The sequence below is a fragment of the Onychostoma macrolepis genome, chromosome 14 (assembly GCF_012432095.1).
Source record: "Onychostoma macrolepis isolate SWU-2019 chromosome 14, ASM1243209v1, whole genome shotgun sequence".
Lineage (NCBI taxonomy): Eukaryota > Metazoa > Chordata > Actinopteri > Cypriniformes > Cyprinidae > Onychostoma > Onychostoma macrolepis.
In genome coordinates, this window is record NC_081168.1 from 5,821,217 (window position 1) to 5,847,127 (window position 25,911).

Consider the following 25,911-nt stretch of genomic DNA (forward strand, 5'->3'; position numbering starts at 1 on the left):
GAACAATCAGCTGCATTACCCCAGAGAAATATGAACCTCTCTTACGCACTTATGCCTCAAACCTCTGGGATACGGCTTTGCTTACCTCTGTCACCACCTGAAAAAGCCACACAGATCACTGGAAGCATCTGTTGCAAGACTAACCATGACTGATGTGTCGCGTTTCTCGGCTGCAGGCATATGTTCACACCTTTTTGATGTGCAGAGGAAATCTTTTTTTTTTTTTGCCTTCTAGAGAACACTGGTCGTCTTTATGCAGATTTAAACCACAAAACTTCAACGGTGCTCAGCAGGAGTGTGTGTGTATATTCAGAAAGGCTGAGGGGTTTGTTTCCAGTTTGTTCCCTTAACAATTTAAGACAAATATACGACTCTTTTTTTAATTAATACCACAGGTGTACTCCACCTAGAATTAACAAAGCAGGTCGCTTGCCCATAAACATCACAGTACAAACAAATCTCTATGTGTATATATATAAAAACACACACCTTACTAATTAATTACTGTAATTGATGATGAAATTCCTGAGTCAGCAGGAATCACACAGACTCCTCAAATCTAATTAAAGCTTCTTGATTGTTCATATCAAAGCGGTTTATGATCAAGTATTATATAACCTATAGTTTCATATTCTAAACATGATAGTTCTCTATGGCATCGTATTAGGCAATTGGTTTATAACTTCAGCTGTTTATTTGATTTTCCACAAGTAACTTTCACTTTGGTCTTGATAACATCTGCGCATAATTAGGCACACAAGGTTGCTGTAATTAAGCAAGCCACTGGAGATAGAACTGATAACATTATTTATAGGTCCATCACTGCTGCCGAGCTGGCCACCTCACTGGCTGCTTTAAGCAATCGCTCATAATTAAATGTGCAAACGAACACAAACAAGAATCCAAAATGGGACTGTGCCTATTACTGTTTAGTTATTCTTATGATGTAAATATGAAAAGAGACATTACTTTAATCATTAAATACCAAATGTATATGGTTTGTGTAGGATGGACATTCTCTAATATGTTTGATAAAGGAATGTATAGAGTTTAATACAAGTCATTAGTCATTTGTGGCATAATGTTAATTATCACAAAAAAAAAAAAAAAGTTCCTCATAATAGTACACTACAGTTCAGAGTTTGGTGTCAGTAAGATTTTATATTATTGAAAGAAATTTATTTTTTTGTTCACCAAGTCTGCATGTATTTGATCATAAAACAAACAAACAAAAAATACAATAATAACAATTTAAAATAACTGTTTTAATATATTTTCAAATGTAATTTATTTCTGTAATGCAAAGCTGAATTTTCCAGCCTTCGGTGTCACATGATCCTTCAGATATCATTCTAAAATGATGATTTGCTGCTCAAAAACTGAAAACAGCTGCAATACTTTTTTTCAGGGTTCAGCACTTATTTGAAATACAAATCTTTTGTAACATTAGAAATGTTTTTGCTGTCACATTTTATCAATTTAAAGGGGTCAAATTATGCCATTTTTACAAGATGTAACACAAGAGGGTGTTTACACAACACCATTTTCATTCAGAAAACTTGTTATACATTTTGGCTGTTCTTTTACACAACAATTGTGTTTTAGGAATGTGACAAACTTTTAAAAATGAGTTTCAAAGTGCAAGTTTTTGAAAAAAGTTTCAGTTCAGAAACAGCAGTTACTGATACAGAAAATAACTCCCTTTGGAGTGGACTTTGTGCTTTGTAAATTTGCAGATCTTCTTCATGCTCAAACAGCAACATTACACACTAAAATAATTTGAAAGTGTAAAAAGCAGAATAAGACCCCCTTTAATGCAGAATAAAGTATTCATTTATTTTCAAAGAAACATTTTTCTTTTTTTACTGTAGTTAGAAGTACTGACAATTTTTTTTTTCTCAGTATTATTTATAGCACTTTTGTTCATACTAATATCATGTCATCCTGCATATTCTTTACATAATATTGCTTTACTATTAAAACAGTGAGCATTTTAATATTATATTAACGTGAGCATTGGTGCTCAAGTATGTAATTCAGGTTTAAATCTGACCTTCAAAATCCTCTAAAAAACCTGCTGCCATGGAATCCCTTGGTGACTTGAGTGGGGAAAAAATGCAGTTGAAATTCCCAGGGCTGCATTTTTAATGTTATGAAGTCTTCATGTAAATTCATTGTTCATGCTCCAAATGTGAACATGTCTTCAAAGGCAGATGACGACAAGGAGCACATGTATCTCTCATAAAGAATTAATTCTGAGAAGCAGGAGATAAACTTACCATTTGTTTTGCCTTCAGTTTTAGTCATTGTGGTGTTTCTGCCCAAAGGGAAATGCACCTGGAGCCAAGTCTGCCTACCTGGCGGCAAGCCCAGGGCATAAGACGGTGTAAGCAATACCAACGAAAACACAAGACAGACCTTACATCCTGAAAGACAATCTGTGCATATTTTCTCAACCTAAAGTCTTATGCAAAAACTGCTGGTGAGCCTAATTTTGCAGTCCCCCTTTACAGAATCAATAGTTGTTGTTTTCTGAGGAGCAGTAAACGTATTAGTTCCAAGTAGATTTGAACAAAATGTGACAACTAGATTTGTGCTGATATACGGTAATATAACATATTGCGTTAATTAACATGCATGGTATTGTTATTGTTGGCTCTTCAAAATGGCAAGAATAATCTTAGATGCTTTATCACAAATTGTTTACAAAACTGTGTGTTGTCAGGATTATGGACCTGTTTTGCCCCTACTTCTGTTCTGGTTTCCCTTATTTGGTGATGTTTCTGTCCTTGTTTAGTTTGATTATCATTCTGTGCACCTGTGTTTCCTAATTACCCCTTGTATTTAAGTTCCTGTTTGTGCGTTTCTCCCTGGTCAGGTCTACTTGTGGTCTATGTGTGTTTGCTCAAGCTCCTATTGTGGATTTCTCCTATTTCCTTGAATAAAGACTGTTAATGTTACTTTGTGACTCCGACGTTCTTCCTGCAGCAGCGTAGTGTGACAGAAGACCCAACCAACAACAGTTTATTTGTGTGTTTTCCCCGTTTTGATTTTCTGTTTTCTATACAGAGTTTTTGTTTCCGTTGTGTTCCCCCACATGGATGCCCTCCTTCGTCCCGAATACCTCCTCCTCCTGCTGTAACAGGCGGACAGATCTCTCGGGGACCATACAAGACTGTATCTGATGTTAGACACCACCAGTTACCCGGACAACGCGCTCGGCTCATTCTGTGACACTAGTCTGAACACCGCGTGAATAGTGCTGTCGTCTGAAGATGGTCCTCGAGAGGACTTCGCCGCCTTCGTGGAGTGAACTCTGGCAAGAAACGGATCGCCATTCACCATCTGCCCTGTGGATGATCTCGCCAGATCTATTTCTGACCCAGAGCCCAGCCCACCATCTCCCCGCTGTGCGGAGCCTATGCCCGAGCTCACCGATGACATAGAGCCCGAGCCCGCCGCTGAATACATCAGACCAGGTGCGAGAGCCGGCAGCCACACCCACCACGAGGGAGAGAGCCGAGGAAAGTGAGATCGCGGAGAGGAGCTCCGCCCACTGCAACATGGCTGAGGGTGAGCTGTTAACAGATCTGGGACTGTTGGAGGTTGAGGGGGCGTTCTATATGGATTTGGGTGAATGGAAAGCGGAGGGAGACCTTATAGACTGGGTTGCTGACCTGCCCCCTCTCCTCCCTCCTTCGTCGGAGCCCTCTGCTACTTCCGTTCCTGAGCCCAATCCAGAGTGGGCTCCCGTTCCTGAGTCCAGCCCAGAGGGGACTCCCGTTCCTGAGTCATGCCAAGAAAGGGCTTCTATCTCCAAGGACAGCCCTGAAAGCCCGGAGGCTCACAAATGTCTGCCCACCCGCCCGCTCCTGCCTCCTCCACTGCTGTCGTCTGGCAGCCCCTCTGCTCGCTATCCTCTGCTATCCTCCATCGTTGCCTTGGCTGGAGAATCCCTTGCCTCCGCCTCCAGCCTCAAAACCCCGGACTCCGCCTCGGCCCGTCGAAGCGTCGGTTCCACCATGGCTCCTAGCTCCCTCCTCTCTGCCGTGGCCCATATGTCCACTGGCTATGCCGGGCTCCCTCGTCCCTCTGGCTTCGACTTGGTCTGTCGTTGACCATCCTGCACCTTGGGACTCCACTCCTCCAGCTGCGCCTCGTCCCTCCGACTCCATCAGGCTCCTCCATCCCTTCGGCTCCTCCTCAGTCCTCTGTCGCTCCGGCTCCACCGAAGTCTTCTGGATCCCTGCCTCGGTCGCTGGCACCATCTGCTCTGCCTTGGTCCTCTGAATCCTCCCCATCGCCTTGGCTCATCTGCTCTCCGTCTCCGCCTCGGGTTCCTCCATTACCTACTCCGCCGCCATTGGTCGGCCCCCTGGAGTCGTCAGCCCTTCCTCCACCATGTCTCCTCCCTCGGTCGGCTCCACCATGGGTCGACATCATGGCTGTGGCCTGGGTCTTGCCTGGCTCTTCTTGCTTGCTGTGTTTTTCCCCGGTCCTGGTCTACTTGTGGTCTACACATTATGTGTTTGCTCAAGCTCCTATTGTGGATTATTCCCTGTGTTTCCTTGATTACAGACTGTTAATGTTAATTTGTGACTCTGTCGTTCTTCCTGCAGCAGCGTAGTGTGACATGTATGCTGTTTGTGAATAACCGCAATTTCATATTTTTGAAACATTTGTTTACTTTATATATTGTACATTTTAATGTGTACTAAAACAATCCAGAAAGGAAAATTATGTATTATTGCTTTTATAGTTATAGTATGTGTTCCTTTGCACTTTAATATATTTGAAACATTTTTTACCTAATGCATTTTTTATATATTGAAACATTTGTTTTTGAACATTTGAATACAAGAAAAAAATTATTAAACTTGTTATTAAGAGAAAACAGGTTTTTGTAACTTAAATATTAACTGAATATATGATACTTAATGACAACCTTTTTTTATCCTTCTCACATTTACAATTGCATTTAATGAAACATAGAAGAGCGTAATGTGCTTTGCCTCGTCGTTACACAGGCAGGGTGCAATATCTTTTAATTCTGTGATCCTTGTACAAAAAGACTACATAAATCAGATAGATTCGCTCTGCAAATCATCCTCTTGCTTTATGAAATTTTTGGATGAAATTTTTGAGAACATGCAGTGGTAATTAATGTGGACGTACAGCAACTTATGCCAGGTTTTAAGCGGAATCCCAGAGGGAATGGGTTTGCTTTAGTGTAACATTGCAGCAATTCTTTCATTCACTGTTTCAAAGAGGATTACATGATGAGAAAGTCATTAAAAAATAAGTGAAGTTTAAGCGTTAAGGTGACTTTAAGAAGTTTGTCCTCTCAAGTTTGGCATGTTGTAACTTTGTCTCATGCTTTTTTGGGGTCATTAATATACATGTGACAGTGACGACCTCTCCGGGCCCCTGTGAAGGTCCTTGGCTGTTTTTCTTCTGTGGTGAAGGATGGGAGCGAGTGAGGTCCTCTCAGTGATAGGCACAGCCCTTATCTCGAGACTCTACAGAGAGGGCTTCCCTTTTCTCATTACGTTGACTGGCATTGTGAAATCACACTGGGTGTGCCCTTCCTTTCTGAGCTTATCTATTTGTTTTCACTCATTTTCCTGAAGCGGCGGTAAAAAGAAAGTGACAGCACTAAACGAGTAGTCCTGTCTCTCGATCCCATCACAGTCTTCTTTGAGAGTGATGTGTGAAACCGGCATGCCAGGACTCTGACAAGCAAGAAATGATCTTTCACATTCACTTTCACTTACAGTGTCTGTTCACAACTGAACATGTGTTTTGATACAATTACGATAAACAGAAAGTGTAGATTGAAAATAGGAAACAGAAAAATCAATCAAGCGCTTTATTACCATAAACTGTTCTTTGTATTCAATGTTGAATTTTTCAACTCTCCGAGGTTTGTCAGATGTCAGTAAATCCATTGTTTCATTGTTTCAAGCGTGAGCGGCTCTTCAGTTACCCATTGGAGAAATCCAGCATGGGACCCCCTGGAAGTATACAATTTGAAATCTGCCATCCTTGATTAAGGATGTTTGGCTCTGCATTTTTCTTTCTTTTTTTTTTCTTTTTGTGACGGTAAATACCTGTACTTTGTTTATATATATATATATATATATATATATATATATATATATATATGTATATATATATATATATATATATATATATATATATATATATATATATATATATATATATACAAATTGTAATAATATTTCACAATACTGCTGTTTTTACTGTATTTCTGATTAGATAAATGCAAGCTTTGTGAGAAGCTTTCTTTCAAAAACATTTAAAAATGTTACTGACCCCAAATGAATGAACAGTAGCTTGCATGATTCTTATGTATTTCACCAGACAACATGGTATTTTTAATGGATTTCGACAGAGATAGATGCTAGACTACCAGACTGTGTAGTAACTAATATTAGAGCTGTGCGAAAACTTTTTTCTTAGAAACGATATGGATAAAACTTGTTTGGTTTGTATTTCTTGAGAATTCAGGCACTTCTGCGTCTCCGGCTGTCACTGTTAGTTCGACGGCAAATGGACTCAAACAAAAACAGGCCTGCCATAGACTTCTCAAACAATGCTCATGTTTGTTGATTTCAAACAGGATGCTTTGCTTTGGTCTCAGATGGCACTGTTTCATCAAATATGTACTGTATCTATAAAACAAACATTTTCTGGGTTACAAGAATAACTTACAAATATATTCTTTGGTGATAAACTATTCATGCTTTTCAGTATTTGACATACAAAACTCCGCAATAATGCATGTCCTATTTCTCATTTCAGTTCATTTTTGTTATTATTTTTAATCAGCTTAACTAAATTAGGTGTGACTCTTATCAAACAAACCTTTGGCAGTTTATTCACATATTACTAATATTATTGGTAACACTTTAGTTTAGGGACTACGTCTCTTTATTAACTATAGCATGCACAATACTTGCACATTGGCGGTTTATTAGTACTTATAAAGCACTTATTCTGCATGACCATATTCAACACCCTTAATCCTACCTAATACCTAAGAGGTAACTTTTAAAGAGTTTATTAAGGCAAAAGTCATAGTTAATAGTGAAAATTGGACCTTAAAATAAAATGTGGCCATGTTATTAAAGTAAACTGCAACTGTCTCAAAAAAAGGCAAATTATATAAAGGCACTTGTTCTTAAAGTAGATCAATGTTTCTGCACCAAGATCCTTTAATCTTTGTTTTCTGTGTCAATCAAGTGCTGCTGACTCTTTACTTTTGTTATCTGCTAATTGCAATCATTAAGACTCAATTAAAATGCTGATTACACAACCATTTTTTGTTTGAGATCCTACTATTTTATAATGTAAAATTAATGGATGTCAGTTCTGGATTCCATTTGTTACATTACATTTATATTCTTTATGTTGCAGTTTCTAAAGCACCCTACTCAGTAGTATTTCCAGGCTTGGACTTTACTTATTTGATCATGTTCATAACTTTATATTGAAGTACATTTTTCTTTGTACTGCTGTATATTGGACAGAGTGCACCAGACAAGCCACAGTTCGTCAACAGCCATTTTGAGGATCTTTTCATGAAGAGAAGATTTAATTACTCACCACTTCCAAAGCTTGTTATACGTTCATTAGCTCAGGATTGTCATTGATTGACAACGGGAGGCCGAACTCGCTCAGATCAGCCTGACATTCTTCTAGCGCCGGACTGAGCCGCGGTTGACATTGGACTTGCTGACTGATGAGAAATATTACTGCCAGGACGAAAAGCAAAGTGGAAGATAAATGGGTTTAATGCTGCCGCTATCGTCACATCTAAGCACCACATCTATTTATTAATATTTGGTTTGCCTCCGCAACGATCCATCTCTATTTGGGTAATACATATAGGATTGGATCTGTCATTCTGGTTATTTACTAGCATTTGTCTCTCACTTCCCTAGTGGGCTCTCAGTGGCCCAGACCAGGCAGCTCTGAGGTAATGTCCCCCTCTAGGTGACAGCGCACTGAAAAGCCTATCCTGACAGTTACCCGCAAAAGTCACACTGTGCTATCATTGAAAGAAATACACCAGATATGCAGTACGGAGGGGTCTAAAATTCTGAGATTAAAACCATGTAATATATGATTTTATAATAGTTCAATAAAAAATAAAAAAAACAAAAACTGTAGGTTTTTGCTAGTTGTAATTACTACACCGAATAAAATCCAATACTTACGCATCCTAGGGTGCTGATTCCAAAAATAGTCAGTTTTGCTCTAAGATGACACACTTGATACATAATACATGTATTTTGTAGCATTTTTGCTTTCGACAACCATCTGTAAGGTGAAGAAGTCTTGTGTTATCCCATAAACACCAGAAAAACTGCAACAAAGACATGATTCCTTTCTTACTCTGAGCCAGATAACAACTATTTGTTCAATTCTTATCCAATTTTCACATGTATGAATGATTCTCAAAACATTATGGTTAAACTTCAGTATAGGGACCAATTCTCGCTATTAACTAGTTGTTATTAGTATATTATTAACATATTGGCTGTTGATTAGTGCTTAATATTCCTAATCCTAACCAAAACCTAAACTATTAGTAAGCAGCAAATTAGGAGCATATTGATGCAAAAGTTGTAGTTAATGGGTTGTTAATAGTGAGAATTGGACCTTAAAATAAAATGTGATCAACATTATTTTTTAACTAATCCTGTTTTCAAGGTTAGAATTGTAGCCAGTGACAGAAGAAAGTACATACATGAATAAAAATGTATTAATTAATTAAGACAATTATGAAATAATGAATGAATGAACAAACAAACAAAAAAATATGGATTTTGTGAATGTGTGTGTGTGTGGGGCTTATATAATTTTTAGAGCGAAACAAATATTTTCCACTCCTTTGCAGATTGTAGATTATTTTTTGTGTCATTAATATATATATATATATATATATTTTAGACAAGCATAACTTATTTTATGGGGGAAACAGAAAAAAAATATGGTCCCACTTTATATTAGGTGGTCTTAACTACTATGTACTTACATCAAAAAATCAAAAAATAAGTACAATGTACTTATTACAAAACACTTTTGCTGCTATTGAGGAGGGATACGGGTAAGGTTAGGGACAGGTTTGGTGGTATGGGTAGGTTTAAGGGTGGGTTGAGGTGTAAGGGATGGGTCAACAGAGTAATTATAAATGTAATTACAGAAATTAATTACAGATGTAACTACATACAGGTATTTTACAATAAGTGCATTGTATCAAATGATTCATTTAAATGTAAGTACATATTAGTTAAGGCCACCTAATATAAAGTGGGACCAAAAAAATATTCTCTTGTTTTCTTTTCAGTTCATCTTTTCACTCAAATTGTTATACTATATATAATTTTTAGAGCGGAAACAAATATTTTCCACTCCTTTGCAGATTGTAGATTATTTTTTGTGTCATTAATATATATATATATATATATATATTAGACAAGCATAACTTATTTTATGGGGGAAACAGAAAAAAAATATGGTCCCACTTTATATTAGGTGGTCTTAACTACTATGTACTTACATCAAAAAATCAAAAAATAAGTACAATGTACTTATTACAAAACACTTTTGCTGCTATTGAGGAGGGATACGGGTAAGGTTAGGGACAGGTTTGGTGGTATGGGTAGGTTTAAGGGTGGGTTGAGGTGTAAGGATGGGTCAACAGAGTAATTATAAATGTAATTACAGAAATTAATTACAGATGTAACTACATACAGGTATTTTACAATAAGTGCATTGTATCAAATGATTCATTTAAATGTAAGTACATATTAGTCAAGGCCACCTAATATAAAGTGGGACCAAAAAAATATTCTCTTGTTTTCTTTTCAGTTCATCTTTTCACTCAAATTGTTATACTATATATAATTTTTAGAGCGGAAACAAATATTTTCCACTCCTTTGCAGATTGTAGATTATTTTTTTGTGTCATTAATATATATATATATATATATATTTTAGACAAGCATAACTTATTTTATGGGGGAAACAGAAAAAAAATATGGTCCCACTTTATATTAGGTGGTCTTAACTACTATGTACTTACATCAAAAAATCAAAAAATAAGTACAATGTACTTATTACAAAACACTTTTGCTGCTATTGAGGAGGGATACGGGTAAGGTTAGGGACAGGTTTGGTGGTATGGGTAGGTTTAAGGGTGGGTTGAGGTGTAAGGGATGGGTCAACAGAGTAATTATAAATGTAATTACAGAAATTAATTACAGATGTAACTACATACAGGTATTTTACAATAAGTGCATTGTATCAAATGATTCATTTAAATGTAAGTACATATTAGTTAAGGCCACCTAATATAAAGTGGGACCAAAAAAATATTCTCTTGTTTTCTTTTCAGTTCATCTTTTCACTCAAATTGTTATACTATTGTAATTTGTTATCAAAGAAAAATAATTAATTTATAAAAATCTAATGGAAGTATTTTCACTAGTAGTCTCAGACTTTAGACCCCCTCTAGTCTGCCAGTTAATCAATTGCTGAATTCAAGGGGCATAAAACGCTGTTTGTGTGAAAAGACCTGAGGTGTTGAATGAACTTTTGACAACATGATATTTTTGGACCACTAATGTAAATGTGTCTAATTAATGCTGATATTTGAAAGAATCTTCAAATCTGTTCTGCTAATTGCTAAGATGCCTGTCCAAAGGTCAAGTGTTGACAAACATGAAATGCTCAAAAAAAAAAAAAAAAAAAGTTTGCATGAAAAATCCAGCTTTGATTTGCCAGTCAAGCGGGGACAGGGAACATCTATGCTAATGTTGGGTCTTAAGTATTTTAGAGTACCTTGCTTCTGATTAAGCTCTCTAGGGCCTCGCAAGCCAGTTAACATGTAAATGCAGCAATTGTATTCCCATTAAAATTCATACAAAGCCTGATAAAACTGCGTGCAGCTCTTCTAGTCACAACATAGTTTTCATTTTTTCTACAATTATATAGCGACTGTGTCCCTCTGCGGAGTGATGGTAATTATAATGTTTGAAAGAAAATAAGTGTTTACTAAAACAAAACATGAAATGCATTTTATAGAAGTTAAGATTTAACATAACTTAATCTGCCGTTTGAACAGGTCGGATGAAATGAAAACATCATTTACAGTATAGGGACGGGAGAGACATGTCCTCACTCTTTTTTTTTCTCTTTTCCTCACACCTATTTGAAAGCTTGTGGCAGGGATGTATGTAAAACAGAAGAAACATTTATTATTATTATTTTTTTTTATTAGTGTTACTATGCACCACTGCTGTATGCCACTTTTAATGTGTTTTTTGTGATATGTGCTATAGTATAGAATATATCGTACAGTAAAATATACAGTATAAGACGCAAGCAAATGTATCCCCACTCCTGGCATACTGTACATCCACTGACTTCCATTTCCAGTCAAAAGTTTGAAATAATTATAATTTTTAAATGAGTCTAAATAAACTGTCTTATACTCAGCAAGGCTGCATATACATTAAAAAAAAAAAACTTGAGCCAACCTAAAATTTTAAGGCAACCAGCTTCAGCAGATTTTTGAGTTTTCTCAGCTTGTTGTTTGAAGTTTATACAACACAAATTTGAAAATCTCCCACAAAAATAAATTGAGCAAACTCAAAAATCTGCTGAAGCTGGTTGCCTTAAAATTTTAAGTTGTCACGCCCCTGGACTGTTTTGTTGTGTTTTGCTCCCCATGTGTTCCGTGTGACCCAGTTTCTGTCTCCCAGTCTGATTGTTGATTTGATTCCAGGTGTGTCTCGTCTTACTCCCTAATTGTCTGTGTGTGTATATATAGAGTGTTCAGTTCCCTGTTTGTTTGTCCGGTGTCTATCGTCTATGGTGTGGTTCATCTCTGTTCCTGGCTGCCTTGTGATACCCCTGTTTGGATTAAAGAATTGTTATTTTGAAAGCATTCCTACGTCTCCTCGTTCCTCCCGTAAGCAACTGTGACAGAACACCGGACCGAATACAGTAACCTCAGTGTTTGTACCCTCTGTTTTGTTTCTGTGTTTTACCCAGTGTTTTTTTTTTTTTTTTTGGTTCTGTTGTGCCCCATGGATCCCCATGTCCGGCCCGAATTCCTCCTCCTCCTCCTGCTGGAGCAGGGGGACAGATCTCTCGAGGACCACACAAGACTGTTCCTGTGCTTAGCTAACGTCACCTGCTACCGGACGATGCGCTCTGCGCATTCTACAACGCAAGCTTGAACACGCGTGCAGAGCGCTGTCATCCGAGGATGGTCCTCGGGAGGATTTTGCCGCCTTCGTGGAGAGCCACTCCAGACCCAGAGCCCAGCCCACCAACTCCCAGCGGTGCGGAGCATCAGCCCGAGCCCACCAATGACGGAGCGCCATTCCCGCCACGATCTGCGAGCCAGCGTGAAGCCGAGCGACTGAGCAGAAGATCGTCCCGGAAGTTGAGCCCAACCCGTCAGATCAGGTGCGAGAGCCGGCAACAGTGCCCACCACGAGGGAGCCAGCCGTTGACGGTGTGAGCGCGGAGTGGAGTTCCGCCCCCTGCACTGCGGCTGAGGGTGAGCTGATTATCCATCTGGGACTGCTGGACATGGAGGATTTAATTGAATGGGAACCTGAGCTGGACTTCGAACTGCCCCCTCTTCTCTCTCTGTCGTCCCCGCTGGTCCCGTCCAGCCCTCCGTCTCCTGAGTTCCCCAAGTCAGCCAGCTCCACCCCTCCAGTGCCCGCTCCTCGAAAATGCCCACCCTCCCACCCGCTCCTGTCTACTCCACCGCTGTCGTCTGGCAGCCCTTCTGCTCGCCCTCAGCCCACCATTGATGCAGTGCGAGCCCCACGGGACTGCCATCCTCCAGCATCGCCGGGGCTGGAGTATCACTCACCTCCGCCTCCAGCCTCCTCGGCCCTGAGTCCGCCTTGGCCCGTTGACCCAGTGGCTCCACCTCGGCTCCTAGCTCCCTCGCCTGCACCGTCACCCGTCGATCCTCCAGCTCCACCGGGCTCCCTCGTCCCTCCGGCTCCGCCTTGGTCGGGCGTCGACCCGCCATCGCCTAAGGACTCCGCTCCTCTGGCTGCACCTCGTCGCTCCATCCCACCGGCTCAGTTGGGCTCCTTCCTCCCACCAGCTCCACCTTGGTCCTCAGTCGCTCTGGCTCCGCCGCGGATCTCCGGAGCTCCGCCTTCGCCTCGATCGCCAGAGCACTCGGCTCCACCTTGGCTCCCCGGATCCTCGGCCATCCCTCCTCCATGGCTCCTCCCTCCGTTGGCTCCACCATGGGCCATCATCATGGCTGTGGCCTGGGTCCTGCCAGGCTCCGGGTCCCTCCTGTCTCCTCCCTGGCTCCTCCCTCCTACGTCACCTCACTGGTCTCTGTCTGCCGGCCCCTCCCGGGTTGTCCGTCCTCCTCCTGAGCCTCCACCATTGTTCCCACCATGATGCGAGGATGCACCTTCCGGGAGGGGGAGTAATGTCACGCCCCTGGACTGTTTTGTTGTGTTTTGCGCCCCATGTGTTCCGTGTGACCCAGTTTCTGTCTCCCAGTCTCATTGTTGATTTGATTCCAGGTGTGTCTCGTCTTGGTCCCTAATTGTCTGTGTGTGTGTGTGTGTGTGTATAGTGTTCAGTTCCCTGTTTGTTTGTCCGGTGTCTATCGTCTGCCTTGTGATACCCCTGTTTGGATTAAAGAATTGTTATTTTGAAAGCATTCTCATCGTTCCTCCCATAAGCAACTGTGACATAAGTTGGCTCAACTTTTTTTTTTTTTTAACAGTATTTACTCTAAAATTTTAATGTAATTTTAGTAACTATTTAAAATACATTAATTATTTTTATTTAATTTATTCTGCACTGTAAAAAAAAAAAAACAGTTAACGAACAAAAAATTCTTTTTTTACCAGCTTCAGCAGATTTTTGAGTTTGCTCAACTTATTTTTGTGGGAGATTCTCAAATTTTTGTTGTATAAACTTAAAACGACAAGTTGAGAACTCAAAAATCTGCTGAAGCTGGTTGCCTTAAAATTAAGTTGACTCGACTTTTTTTTTTTTTTTTTTTTTTTTTTTAACGGTGTAGTGATTGCATGAATTACCTGTCTTTGGTGTCACATAGTCCTTCAGAAAACATTCTGATACGTTGATTTGGTGCTCAATTATCATCAATTATTATTGGTGCTCAGTTATTAATGATGCTTTTTATGACTTCTTTGATTTAAAAAGTCTTAATTATTCCAAACCTTTGCAGTGTCCAACTGCAATTTTGGTTTATTAGAATGCAACATTATTTTATTTTGTCACATTAATTTGCATATTTAAAGTACAGTAAAATATGAATATATGGACTAATAAATATTTGAATATTTTGTGACATTACAAGCATGTCTTTGAACACATCCCTCACTCATCTGTCCACATCACTTTTGTTACACAAAATGACTCCATCGCATTCTGCTAGAATTAATAGGCTTTCTATACCACTCTGTCTTAAAGACATGCCATGCTGATTAAGAAAAGATTTAACCTTTGCAAAGGTTAAGTGCCTGGGTCATCGACGGCTTGACCATATTGATAGGCTAATTTGTAAAATATTGATTTTATGTCCACTTAATAGAACATTAACTTGTGTAGGTGTTAGGTGACCATGAATTGTCATTGTCATTTTCATATATAATGTATAATGATTGAACACAATTATGCACAGTATCTAAAGAGTCATTTTAGGATTTATTATTATATTATGTTATATTATGTTATATTATATTATATTATATTATATTATATTATATTATATTATATTATATTATATTATATTATATTATATTATATTATATTATATTATATACTTAATCATTTTTGGGATGGGATTTTATAAATGATTTATGTTTGGCTTCTTTTGTGGGTTTCCTGCATGAATCCCATTCCTCACGGGCCACTACAATAATCAAAGTCTTATTTGTCCGTTTCTGAATTACCGCAGTGTGACATTTTATGCCCTTGATAGCATGATGACTTGCCAAGCTACCAACCAAACATGAGATGATTTTTACTACTTGTCTCATGCACTTTATTGCCTTAGGCATCCTGATGGCAAGGTCATAACCAATGGGCTGCCATGATGCCAGATTCTGTTGGTCAACACAAAGCAAGCACAAAAAAATTAAATTACCTACATTGAGATTTTCAGTGTATCTTTACTTCTTTTTGTATAATGAGGAAATTGATTTGGCAGCATCTTTTTCTTTTTACTTGTTTGCTTGTATTTTTAATATGCTATAAATAAACGTTTGAATATGTATTTAAAGCTACTCCAATGGCAAATATTCCAAAATAATATCATGACAAATAAGGTTGTAATCTCAAAGATTTTATTCCTTTAGTCACCTGTCATCTGTCGTTTTGCCATTTGTTTCAAAGTCAGTGCATGTTTTCACAAGTGCATGATGTCCTTTATAGTCAACAAGAAAACATAACCAGTGACAATCTTTGATATGGCTGGAAACTGTTTTGAAGCATATTGGAGTTATTGTCTGCAAAACAGCATTGTTTGCTGATATCAATTTAAATATCACTGATGTGTGCTCATATTAAAATCAATGGTTTCGCATGTAAGTAAAGCACAAGACTTTACCACGTATATTTATTGAAAGAAGAATTGCCTTTATGTGATTTTTGTAAGTCTTCCTTGACCTTAAACATATATATATATATATTAGAGTGGAAATATTTTTTACACATAAAAGTACATTAATAGACATTTAAAAAGGTTTTTCCTGGGAAAATATTCAATTTTTAAAAATCAAATATCAATTTGAAAGACTCTATATTATTGTTATTTTAATTGACGTAAATAATAATAATAATTGACTATAATTTGTTGAAGTATTATTATTATTAAATTAAATCTTATCGTTCTTGAGTTTGCTGTGAACATAGAATTTGATGCTGATATGGCATAAAATGATAAATCTTATGTATGCACATCCTAAGGCAGAGGATCAACATTTAAACCAGTTTAGACTTTTTTTTCCCCTCCACCAAAACTGTTCAAATTCTCTCCAAAAGTTGAAATAATCTTCAATGAAATGAGCTTCAAATCACTTCTGTACTCAGAGGAATTAAGCTATTAATTAATGACTCATATTAAGAGCTTTTCTGCTCCATGGCTCACTCATTAATACAACTTCAGTCATTTGTCCTAAAATTTTAACCTTTAGCATAATCACAGAATTTACATTCTCATTTAGCACAGAACTGAAATGTATGTTTGTTTGATTGCAATGTATTATAAATTATTAAAATATATATTTTTTATATTTATTTATTTTACCATGACTTTGATATGCCTTCCCTTTCAGCAGCTTAAATTGTGTGCATAACTCAATCTTTAGAGAACTTAATGAGCTTTCACACTTTTTCAAACTTTTCAAGCTTTGATGATAATTAAATTCTGCTGTACAATGAGTGCAAATGACTGCACATGTCCCATCTGGGTAAGATTTCTAAATAAATGATCTGTTAAGGTTTTTCCCCATCATTCACTGATAAGCAGGTTTGCTAGAGGACTGAAAATTAGTGAATGAACCTTGTTCAACTGTGTTTTAAGTGTACCCAGACCAGGTCTGAGAATTTGCATTGCATTTTATTACAACTTCAGCACCCAATGCTTACGCCTTTTACTCTTTTAAAATGCTGTTTTACGGAATGCATAAAAACCTCAGGTCTTTCCTATTTGTGGTCCCAGCATGGTCACTCTAGTTTAATCCACAAGAGGGTTGTGGCGAGGTCACAGCTGTGTAAAGCCGATAATGAACTGTTCTAAACACTTAGACCCTGCTGGCAGATGCCACAACTACATCATTCTATGGGCAAAAAGTGTATTTATTAAAATAACAATTTTAAAAGCAACATATACATTTTTTAGGTTAAAGACAGAGTGAGATGACACATTTTTTTCTCTCTCTTGACCATAGATGGCACAAAATCTCATTTCAACATTTTTGAAAAAGGGCTATGCTATTTTTATTTTTGCATTTTCATCTGAATATCAACATTTGTGAGATTTAGTTCAGTCGAAATAGGTTGAACATCAATGAGACATTTGTGGACACATTAATGTTTTTAAATTTGTAGAGTAAAAATTATATTTTTTGACCATTGGGGAAATATATTGGCACAAAAGACCCCAAGTGGCATGTTGTTAATAGTATTATTTATTTATTTATTTACATTACTCATTGCAATTCACATTTACTATCCCCAAATTCTCTGAATTGGATGTACGTTTTATATATATAAGCTGACTGGGTGAAATGCATTCATAGTGTTGCTACTTGCTTCTATGACATATCATCAATTAAAATATGGGCAATTAAATACGTAAATATTCAAATGCATGTATGTAAGTCATAGAATAAATTTACCTTTAAGATAAATCTCTCTTACTGGGATTGTTACATTTTTAACCACATTTTCAAAAATAGAAATTTAATATAGAATAGTTGGCTTAGTATTTTACATTAATGACAGTATATACATATATAAGGGGTGATAAATAACCTGAAATGGGTGTATTTATTGCATGTGCTCTTGAACACCTATTTCTGGATCTGGCTCTGTCTTTTAATGTTAAACAATAGGGGAGGACTAAAATAATATACGATAGCTTATTACAGATGCTGTTTTCAGATCACAGGGTTTTAGGACAATTCACTTCCTTCAAAACATCGAGGGTCCAAATCCTCACTTTGGGAGTGAATACTTTCAGAAGACTCTGTATAATACATTCCTCTTCAGAGTCATCACTGATTTAGATCTGCATTAGGGCTGTAATATATGTATGGCCTTACTTGAAGGGAGCATGTATAATGTATAAAACATAAGTTAGAATTCCTGACAAATCTCTTGGTCTTTGAATTAAATTTAGAGGGATACAGACAGGCACAATGGATAAACATTAATGTAAATGTAATACTCTCAAAGAGAACCTGAGCAAACCCGTCTTATTGATGTCAGTCGTGACTGTCCTGCAGTGGGTGGCTTATGGGAGGGAAATTATAAAGCGCTGTGCATTGCTGTTTATTCATTTACTAAACAAGTCATGCATAGCAAACATCTCACAATAGGCAAATAGCTCTCTTATTGAATACCTTACTGTGTAAAGCATACAAAATAATAATAACGTAATATCATCATCCAAATGTTGGTTTTACAAATGCTATTGATTTATTTATTCATTGACTATAGGTCAGATAATTGTGTTTTTTTGGGTGATGGAGATGATATGTTAAATATTTTATAGCACAATCAAGGTCAGAGAAGTTTAAATGTTTTATGACTTACTATTATTTAAAAATATTGTATTGATTTAGGAAAGGTAACATAATCTCTTCAAGATCAGCTTTGAGAAAATGCACGGGCATAGCCTCACTGATGTCCATTAGTTTTAAGAGTGTTTCCTTAATGGTTAATTAAACAAATTTCTCAATCTAGCAACACATCGAATATTAAGTGCATCTGCCTGCATTAATGGTGTGATTACCCTTTAATGTGGAAACATTAATAATAAAGACCAACTATAATCTAATCTAAAATGAACCTTTTGGCCTGATTGATGTCTGACATATTCACTACATATTCACTAGTTGCCTATGAGCTCTAAATAATAAGAAACATTAATAATAAGGTTTGAAATAATGAAATAGATGTGAGAATATGTTTCAGTTTCCTTCATCTCTGTGAATGTTGTTTGTAAGTAACCTATGTAGACTAGACTTAGACTAGACTTTTTCAAGAATCGATGCTTATTAATATATTTCACCACATTTTATAGTCAGGATGCTGTTAATTTGACTTTTTTACGACTGTAAGGCATATATAAAATATCAGGGCTTCATTAGCTACAGTATGGCCAGAGGCAATGTGCGACAGGCGGAAACAGCTTGCTTGTTTATGTCCTCCACCTACAATGAGTGCAGTGAATGCAATGAGGACGAGAACAGTTTTATTAATTCTTTTCATCACTAAAAATTAAAAATTTAGTACCATCTCACTTTATCTTGAAGAAGCCGCTGCATTGTTTTGTGACTACTAAAGAGACAACAACTGAGAGCAAATCATACAGGTATCATATGTGTGTTTAATACATGTATTTACAGAAACTAATGGAGTTATAATTAACATACAAGCAGTTCATTGCTGTTTCAAGACTATTTTTGTAAATAATTGTCTGTAAAGCCTCAAAGTTTACGAAACTACAAGAATACTTTTTGTGTCGCAAAAGGAAATAAAAATAACGACTTTTTGTCCTGGTGCCATTTTGGAGAGTATCCACTGAATGTAAACAACACATGCTATTCTGTGTCAGCCACGTCACACGGATACGCTGTTGTTACGTTCAGATCAAAGCGCAAACAACGTAGACAACGTATCCGCGTGATGCAGCTGACACAGAATAGCATACGTTGTCTACATTCAATGATACTCTCCAAAATGGTGCCAGGGTGACGTGGAAGAGACAAATTGTTGAATAAAGTCGTTATTTTTGTTTTCTTTGCATACAAAAAGTATTCTTGTAGCTTCATAAAATTACGGTTGAACCCCTGATGTCACATGGATTATTTTACTGATGTCCTTACTTACCAGCAAGGTCTAGAAACAAAGGGTCCTTGCTGTCTATGGGAGGGTCAGAGAGCTCACGGCATGCATCACAAATATTTTAATTTGTGTTCCGCAGATGAACGGAGGTCTTGCGGGTTTGGAACGACATGAGGGTGAGTAATTAATGACAGAATTTTCATTTTGGGAAACTGATGCTTTTGAACGTTAGCATCACACATCCAGCTTCATATCTATGGGTTTTCATAAATGATAAGTTTGTTCGGTAGCTCACGGAGTACGGAGAAGGACTCAAGGAGACGAGAAGCACCAGTTCAAATCCCGTGTAACTACGGTTCGACAAAGCAGTTAAAATCTGCGAAAAAGGAAGTTCAAATGGCACAGTTGCATCAGCTAATACATTTTTATATTAGTTTTGCATTTGTTAACACTATCGGGTAGGTTTAGGGCTGGATTTGGTGTAGGGCATATTTCCAACACGATAGAGCATTAACTTTTAGCGACAGTCCCCTGATATTTGAATTCTGAACCGCCGCAATACGTATCTTAAGCAACGTAATAAAAAAAAAAGCAATATGTACCAATATGTATGTAATAAAAATGTTCCAGGGTTCACATATTTACCCTGTGTTTTAGCTCCACTCAGTGGACATTTCTATTTGAAACTGCGGCGAAACGTGCAGCAAGGTACGTAAAACGGTGTCGCACAAAATGTGCACAGAGGTACGTATTTTTATGAGACCAGGTTGATTTTGGGCTTAATTGTCCACACAGAACTTGCCCAAATAATCAAAATATCCTTGGACTCACTGCGAAAATATAAAGGAGACTTAACTCATACATAACCATTTTTTTATTGACCATTTTCTGCAGGCACTTTCTCCAGTTGAGCGAATTACAATTATATCGCTAACATGCCAGACTTAAGAGATACTGATGCCCTCCAACCCTTCAGAGTTCAATGACTACACAAGACAGTCTGATCATGGCCATGTTTGAGGTCTCCCTCTGTTGTCTTTATGATGTTCTGGTTCCTTGAAATCAAATGTTTGAATGGGGTTGTCAATCCATGTTCACAGCTTAAAGAAATCAATAAGACATGGGAAGCATGATGAAACTTGAAGAAATCTCTGGACTGCGAGTATGGTGTACAATGAAAAGATGACGTCGTTTTGACATGTCTACTTTGCCAACAGTGTTGTAAATGCCGTTTCATGACAGTGAAGTGGGCATAAATGTTGCACGCCTCATAAATATTCAATCTCACATGTACGATACGCTAACAAGCTCTACACTGAAGAATTGTTGAGCCAACCGCATTATTAACCACAGCTAGATTATTTTTCCAATACCATTTGGTGACGCTAGGGAAGCAGATATTACATTCTTCAGCTTGAAACCAATAAAACAGAAATTATTTAGTGTAATATAGGAGCAGTTAAGTTAAGAGGAGCACATTTTGGATTAATGTTGATGAAGGGGTACTTGAGCTTTACTGAAGGGGCTGTGATGATACTTATGTAAGAGAAAATGTTGGAAACACTGATCTAAGTGTCTCAGTTTAGTACAGAGGAATGTTAATTCTAATTTTAATTATTAGGCTAATATAGTATGCAGCATTCTGAAGATACAGTACATATGAATATAATATGTGATATATGATATAAGTTGCAAATAAAGCAAATATTCCTGAAGGACATTTTATAAGATAATACTGTTTCAGTCTTCAGTATGTGCTATTTGCCATTTGTTTGTAATTATTTGTGTCATCTTCTGTCAATTTATGAGTAACATTTTTACACACAACTGCAATACAAATGAATAATATTAATAAAATAAAGTTTTTTTTTGTTTTGTTTTTGTTTTTTCGCAGTGATGATCACAGCTAACAGGAACATTCTCACAGCTTTTATTAACATTTTTTAAAAGTTACATAAATGTTAGGGGAAAAAAACATACATAAAGTAATGTTTATGGAATGTTCTTACAGTATAACTGTTAACTTTTATTAACATTTTTTAACGTTAAATAAATGTTAGGAAAAAAAACATTCTAATGTTTATGGAATGTTCTTATAACTATTAATATTTGATATACGTAAGTTCTCATATGGTTGAGAAAACGTTCTGAAATCAACATTCTATTCAACATGTTATTTGACCATTTCAACATTGTGTAACGTGTCTGCCCCGTCTGAAGTCCCCGTTGTCCTTATTTGGTTTAGTTCCGTTCCTTGTTAGTTAATTATCTGTCATTGTCCCCACCTGAGTTTGATTACGTTGTTTGCTCTTTTGTTCTCTCTCCTTTAAATATCCTCAGTTCTCCCTTTGTGTTTGTCCGTTATTAATGTTAAGTTAAATAAATGGAAAAGTGCGTTGAAGCCGTTTGATTCTCCCATCTTTTATTTAGGTTTAATTTTGTTTACGCCACAACCACAAGCCCCGTAACAGAATAGAACAGAGAAATGGAGTTTGTGGATGCTGTCGCCACCCTAGCCCTCCTGGATCTCCCCTTTTATAAATTTACCTGGGAGTTTTGTGAGCTCGCCGACTCCACCATCATCGAGATGTTCCGGCTCGGGGCCACTTTCCACCGTCCCGTGGACCTTCCAGACACCACGGGTTTAAGTTTGAGAGAGGCCATTCTTCGGTGTCTGGGAAGCGTCCGGGCCCGAGCCGGAACCAACTCGTCAGGCGCGGCTCTCCCTCGTCTGCCATCATCCCCGACTCCTCCTCACCCGCCGCTGTCCGCGGCCCACGAATTCCCGCCACCGTCCGCGGCCACGGCAAGCCCGCCGTCATGGAATATGGCAAGCCCGCCAAGAAGTATGGCAAGTCCGCTGGTCCCGTCCAGCTCTCCTGTGCCTCCGCTGGTCCTGTCCAGCTCTCCTGTGCCTCCGCTGGTTCCGTCCAGCTCCGCGCTCCAAGAGTGCCCCCCAGTGCCTGCGCCACGAAGGCGCCTCCCTGCCTCCACGCTTCCCGAGCGCATCCTAGAGTCCGCGTGTCAAGAGCGCCCCCCTGTGCCTGCGCCACGAAGGCGCCTCCCTAGTTCCGCGCTGCCAGAGCGCATCCAAGAGTCCGCGCCTCCCAGTGCCTGTGCCACGAAGGCACCTCCCTACCTCCACGCTTCCCGAGCGCATCCAAGAGTCCGCGCTGCCCGGCGCCCCAAGTGTCGCGCTGCCAGCGCCCCAAGTCGCGCTGCCAGCGCCCCAAGAGTCGCGCTGCCAGCGCCCCAAGAGTCGCGCTGCCAGCGCCCCAAGTCCGCGCTGCCAGCGCCCCAAGTCGCGCTGCCAGCGCCCCAAGAGTCGCGCTGCCAGCGCCCCAAGTGTCCGCGCTGCCAGCGCCCCAAGTGTCGCGTTGCCTGGCGCCCCAAGTCGCGCTGCCAGCGCCCCAAGTGTCCGCGCTGCCGAGCTGCCCGGCGCCCCAAGTGTCCGCGCTGCCAGCGCCCCAAGTGTCGCGCTGCCAGCGCCCCAAGTGTCCGCCCTGCCCGAGCGCCCCCAAGTGTCCGCGCTGCCAGAGCGCCCTCAAGAGTCTCCGCTGGCTCCGTCCGGCTCCGCGCTGCCAGAGCGCCCCCAAGAGCCCGCGCTGCCAGAGCAACCCAATAGTTCCGCACAAATACAAAAAAAACCCTGAATTCACCTTTAAAATTTTGGGGGGGGGCTATTCCCCTGTGAACCTTGCTCCGTCTTGGGCGCCCAAGCTCCCGGATCCACCATGGTCGCCCGGGCTTTCTGCTCCGCCCTGGCCTCCCGGGTTCCCTGCTCCGCCATGGCTCCTCAAGCCTCCCGACCCGCCTTGGCCTTCCAAGCCTCCTGACCCGCCATGGCCCTCGGAGTCCCCCGACCCGCCATGGTCACTAAGAGTCTCCTGTTCCGCCCTGAATGCCTCCTTAGTATCCCAGTCCTGCACCGGCATCCAGGGCGCCCACCCCCCCTCCCCCCTCCCCGCTTGTACTGTTACGGTGCGGGACGCGCCTACTGGGAGGGGGAGGTACTGTAACGTGTCTGCCCCGTCTGAAGTCCCCGTTGTCCTTATTTGGTTTAGTTCCGTTCCTTGTTAGTTAATTATCTGTCATTGTCCCCACCTGAGTTTGATTACGTTGTTTGCTCTTTTGTTCTCTCTCCTTTAAATATCCTCAGTTCTCCCTTTGTGTTTGTCCGTTATTAATGTTAAGTTAAATAAATGGAAAAGTGCGTTGAAGCCGTTTGATTCTCCCGTCTTTTATTTAGGTTTAATTTCGTTTACGCCACAACCACACGCCCCGTAACACAGTGTTAGAGTAAACACATTGAAGTAAAGTTACATTTTGGGTGAAAATAAAGTTAGTACAATGTTGTAAGATATGGTTTTGTTACCTGAATTTGAAATATGTTTAAATATAAATGATGTTATAATTAAGACAAGAAGTAAGGCAAAAAAAATTTTTATAACCTATATTTGTTACCTGTGTTGCCATATAACGTCCGTTTTTGGTTTTACCAAAGAACCTTTCAGTGAACAGTTACTAAAAGTTTTGCTTTCTCTGAAATGGTTCCATGGATGTTAAAGCTTCTTCACTGAACTATAGATGCCAATTAAGAACCTTTGCGTATACCATTTTTTTTCTTCAGTTTACAGATGTATAACAGTTAAAGCAAATATATTATTGCAGTGTTAACAACACAAAGCTTGACCATTAGAAAGTATCATTGATGCCTGTCCTTCCTCCTTTTTTTTTTTTTTTTTTTTTCTGTTGGCGCACTAAGCAAACTATGTAAGTGGAAAATGTGTCACTTCTACTCGTGTCCAAATGCACATTCAAGTGGCGACATTCTAACCTCGGGTAAGAATGACTTAAATGAGACTATAAGACCCTGTCCTATGTACTAGTATGAAAATCATATCTGTCAAAGTGGCAAAAATCAACAAGAAGAGCATTCCTGCTCTGCCTCAGGGAAGTCCAGTCCTGATAACCATGACTAATGTTCAGCCACAAACTAGTTCATGCTTAAAGCGGAAAGAAATCGGTGTGAGCCCAGTATTAATAAACTGCAATTGCAACTAATACTTGCATAAACAATCACTGTATTATATACACTATATAAACAAGTAGAAATTATACTGAACCCAGAGAGTATATTATATTATATACCCCATTTCTTGCTGAAGGAAACATAAGATTGTGACATTTAATCTTTTAAAGATTCAAGATTTTTGTTTGTTGCAGATAGATTAATCTAAATGAGATATCCATACATATGCCAAACCATCATTTTTTATTCACTATTGTCCAACTCGAAATGTCACGTAATACCATGCAAAGCATGACTGGTGGTTGAATACGTCAGAGAGATGACATGTTTATATCTAACTGGACGTTTCTGTCCAGATTACGCTAGAATATGCACCAAATTTACTGCTAAAAGGCAAAACTTTGGCTTGCGAGACTGACATTGTTTGTCTAGAGAGAGTGACAGATTGTCTTGTTGAGCAGGTGTCTGTGTTGAGCCAAGCTGTCTGTACGCAAGAATAATTCAAAGTACTGTGAACAGAACAACGCAGAATTGCTGGTACATATTACCTGCAATTCTGCACTGCTTCATATGACATACAGAATGACAAATACTGAACAGATTTGTTTTTTACCATTGTCTCTACGGAGCACACACACACACACACACACACACACAAGCAATACATGTAGATAGATAGATAGATAGATAGATAGATAGATAGATAGATAGATAGATAGGTCATATTTGGATTTATTGTAGTATATCACTGACTGAGATTTGCTCACAGATTTAGTTTCAGTGAACAACAGACTGGCTGGATTACACTTTGATTTGAGCAAAATATTGCAGTAGAGATTGTGGTTTCCAGATTGAGAACAAGTAAAACACTTGAGGGAAAATGTATTCATTTAAAAGGAAAAATGGGAGGATTTTGGGGGATGGGGATTTAAACTCTTTGACATCCGGCAACCGGAAGCATATACTAAAAAAAAAAAGAAAAAAGAAAAAAAAGTTGGATCACACTTTATATTAGGTGGCCTTAACTACTATGTACTTCAAAAAAAATAAAAAAATAAAAAAAATAAGTACAATGTACTTATTGTGTTTATACTGTATTGCAAAACACGTTTGCAACTATTGAGGTGGGATATGGGTGAGGTTAGAGACAGGTTTGGTGGTATGGGTAGGTTTAAGGGTGGGCTAAGGTGTAAGGGATGGGTCAATAGTGTAATTATAAATGTAATTACAGAAATTAATTACAGATGTAA

General features: G+C 38.8%; 1 long non-coding RNA gene across 1 annotated transcript in view; it reads left to right on the plus strand.

Moving 5' to 3' along the window:
- LOC131552939 (uncharacterized) overlaps positions 1-20,641 on the plus strand; it is a 43,656-nt gene extending 23,015 nt beyond the window's left edge. The window contains exons 2-3 of the long non-coding RNA XR_009274083.1: positions 19,769-19,805; positions 20,524-20,641. This is a non-coding gene — a long non-coding RNA (uncharacterized LOC131552939). The remainder of the gene's footprint in view (positions 1-19,768; positions 19,806-20,523) is intronic.
- Positions 20,642-25,911: the final 5,270 nt, after the last annotated feature.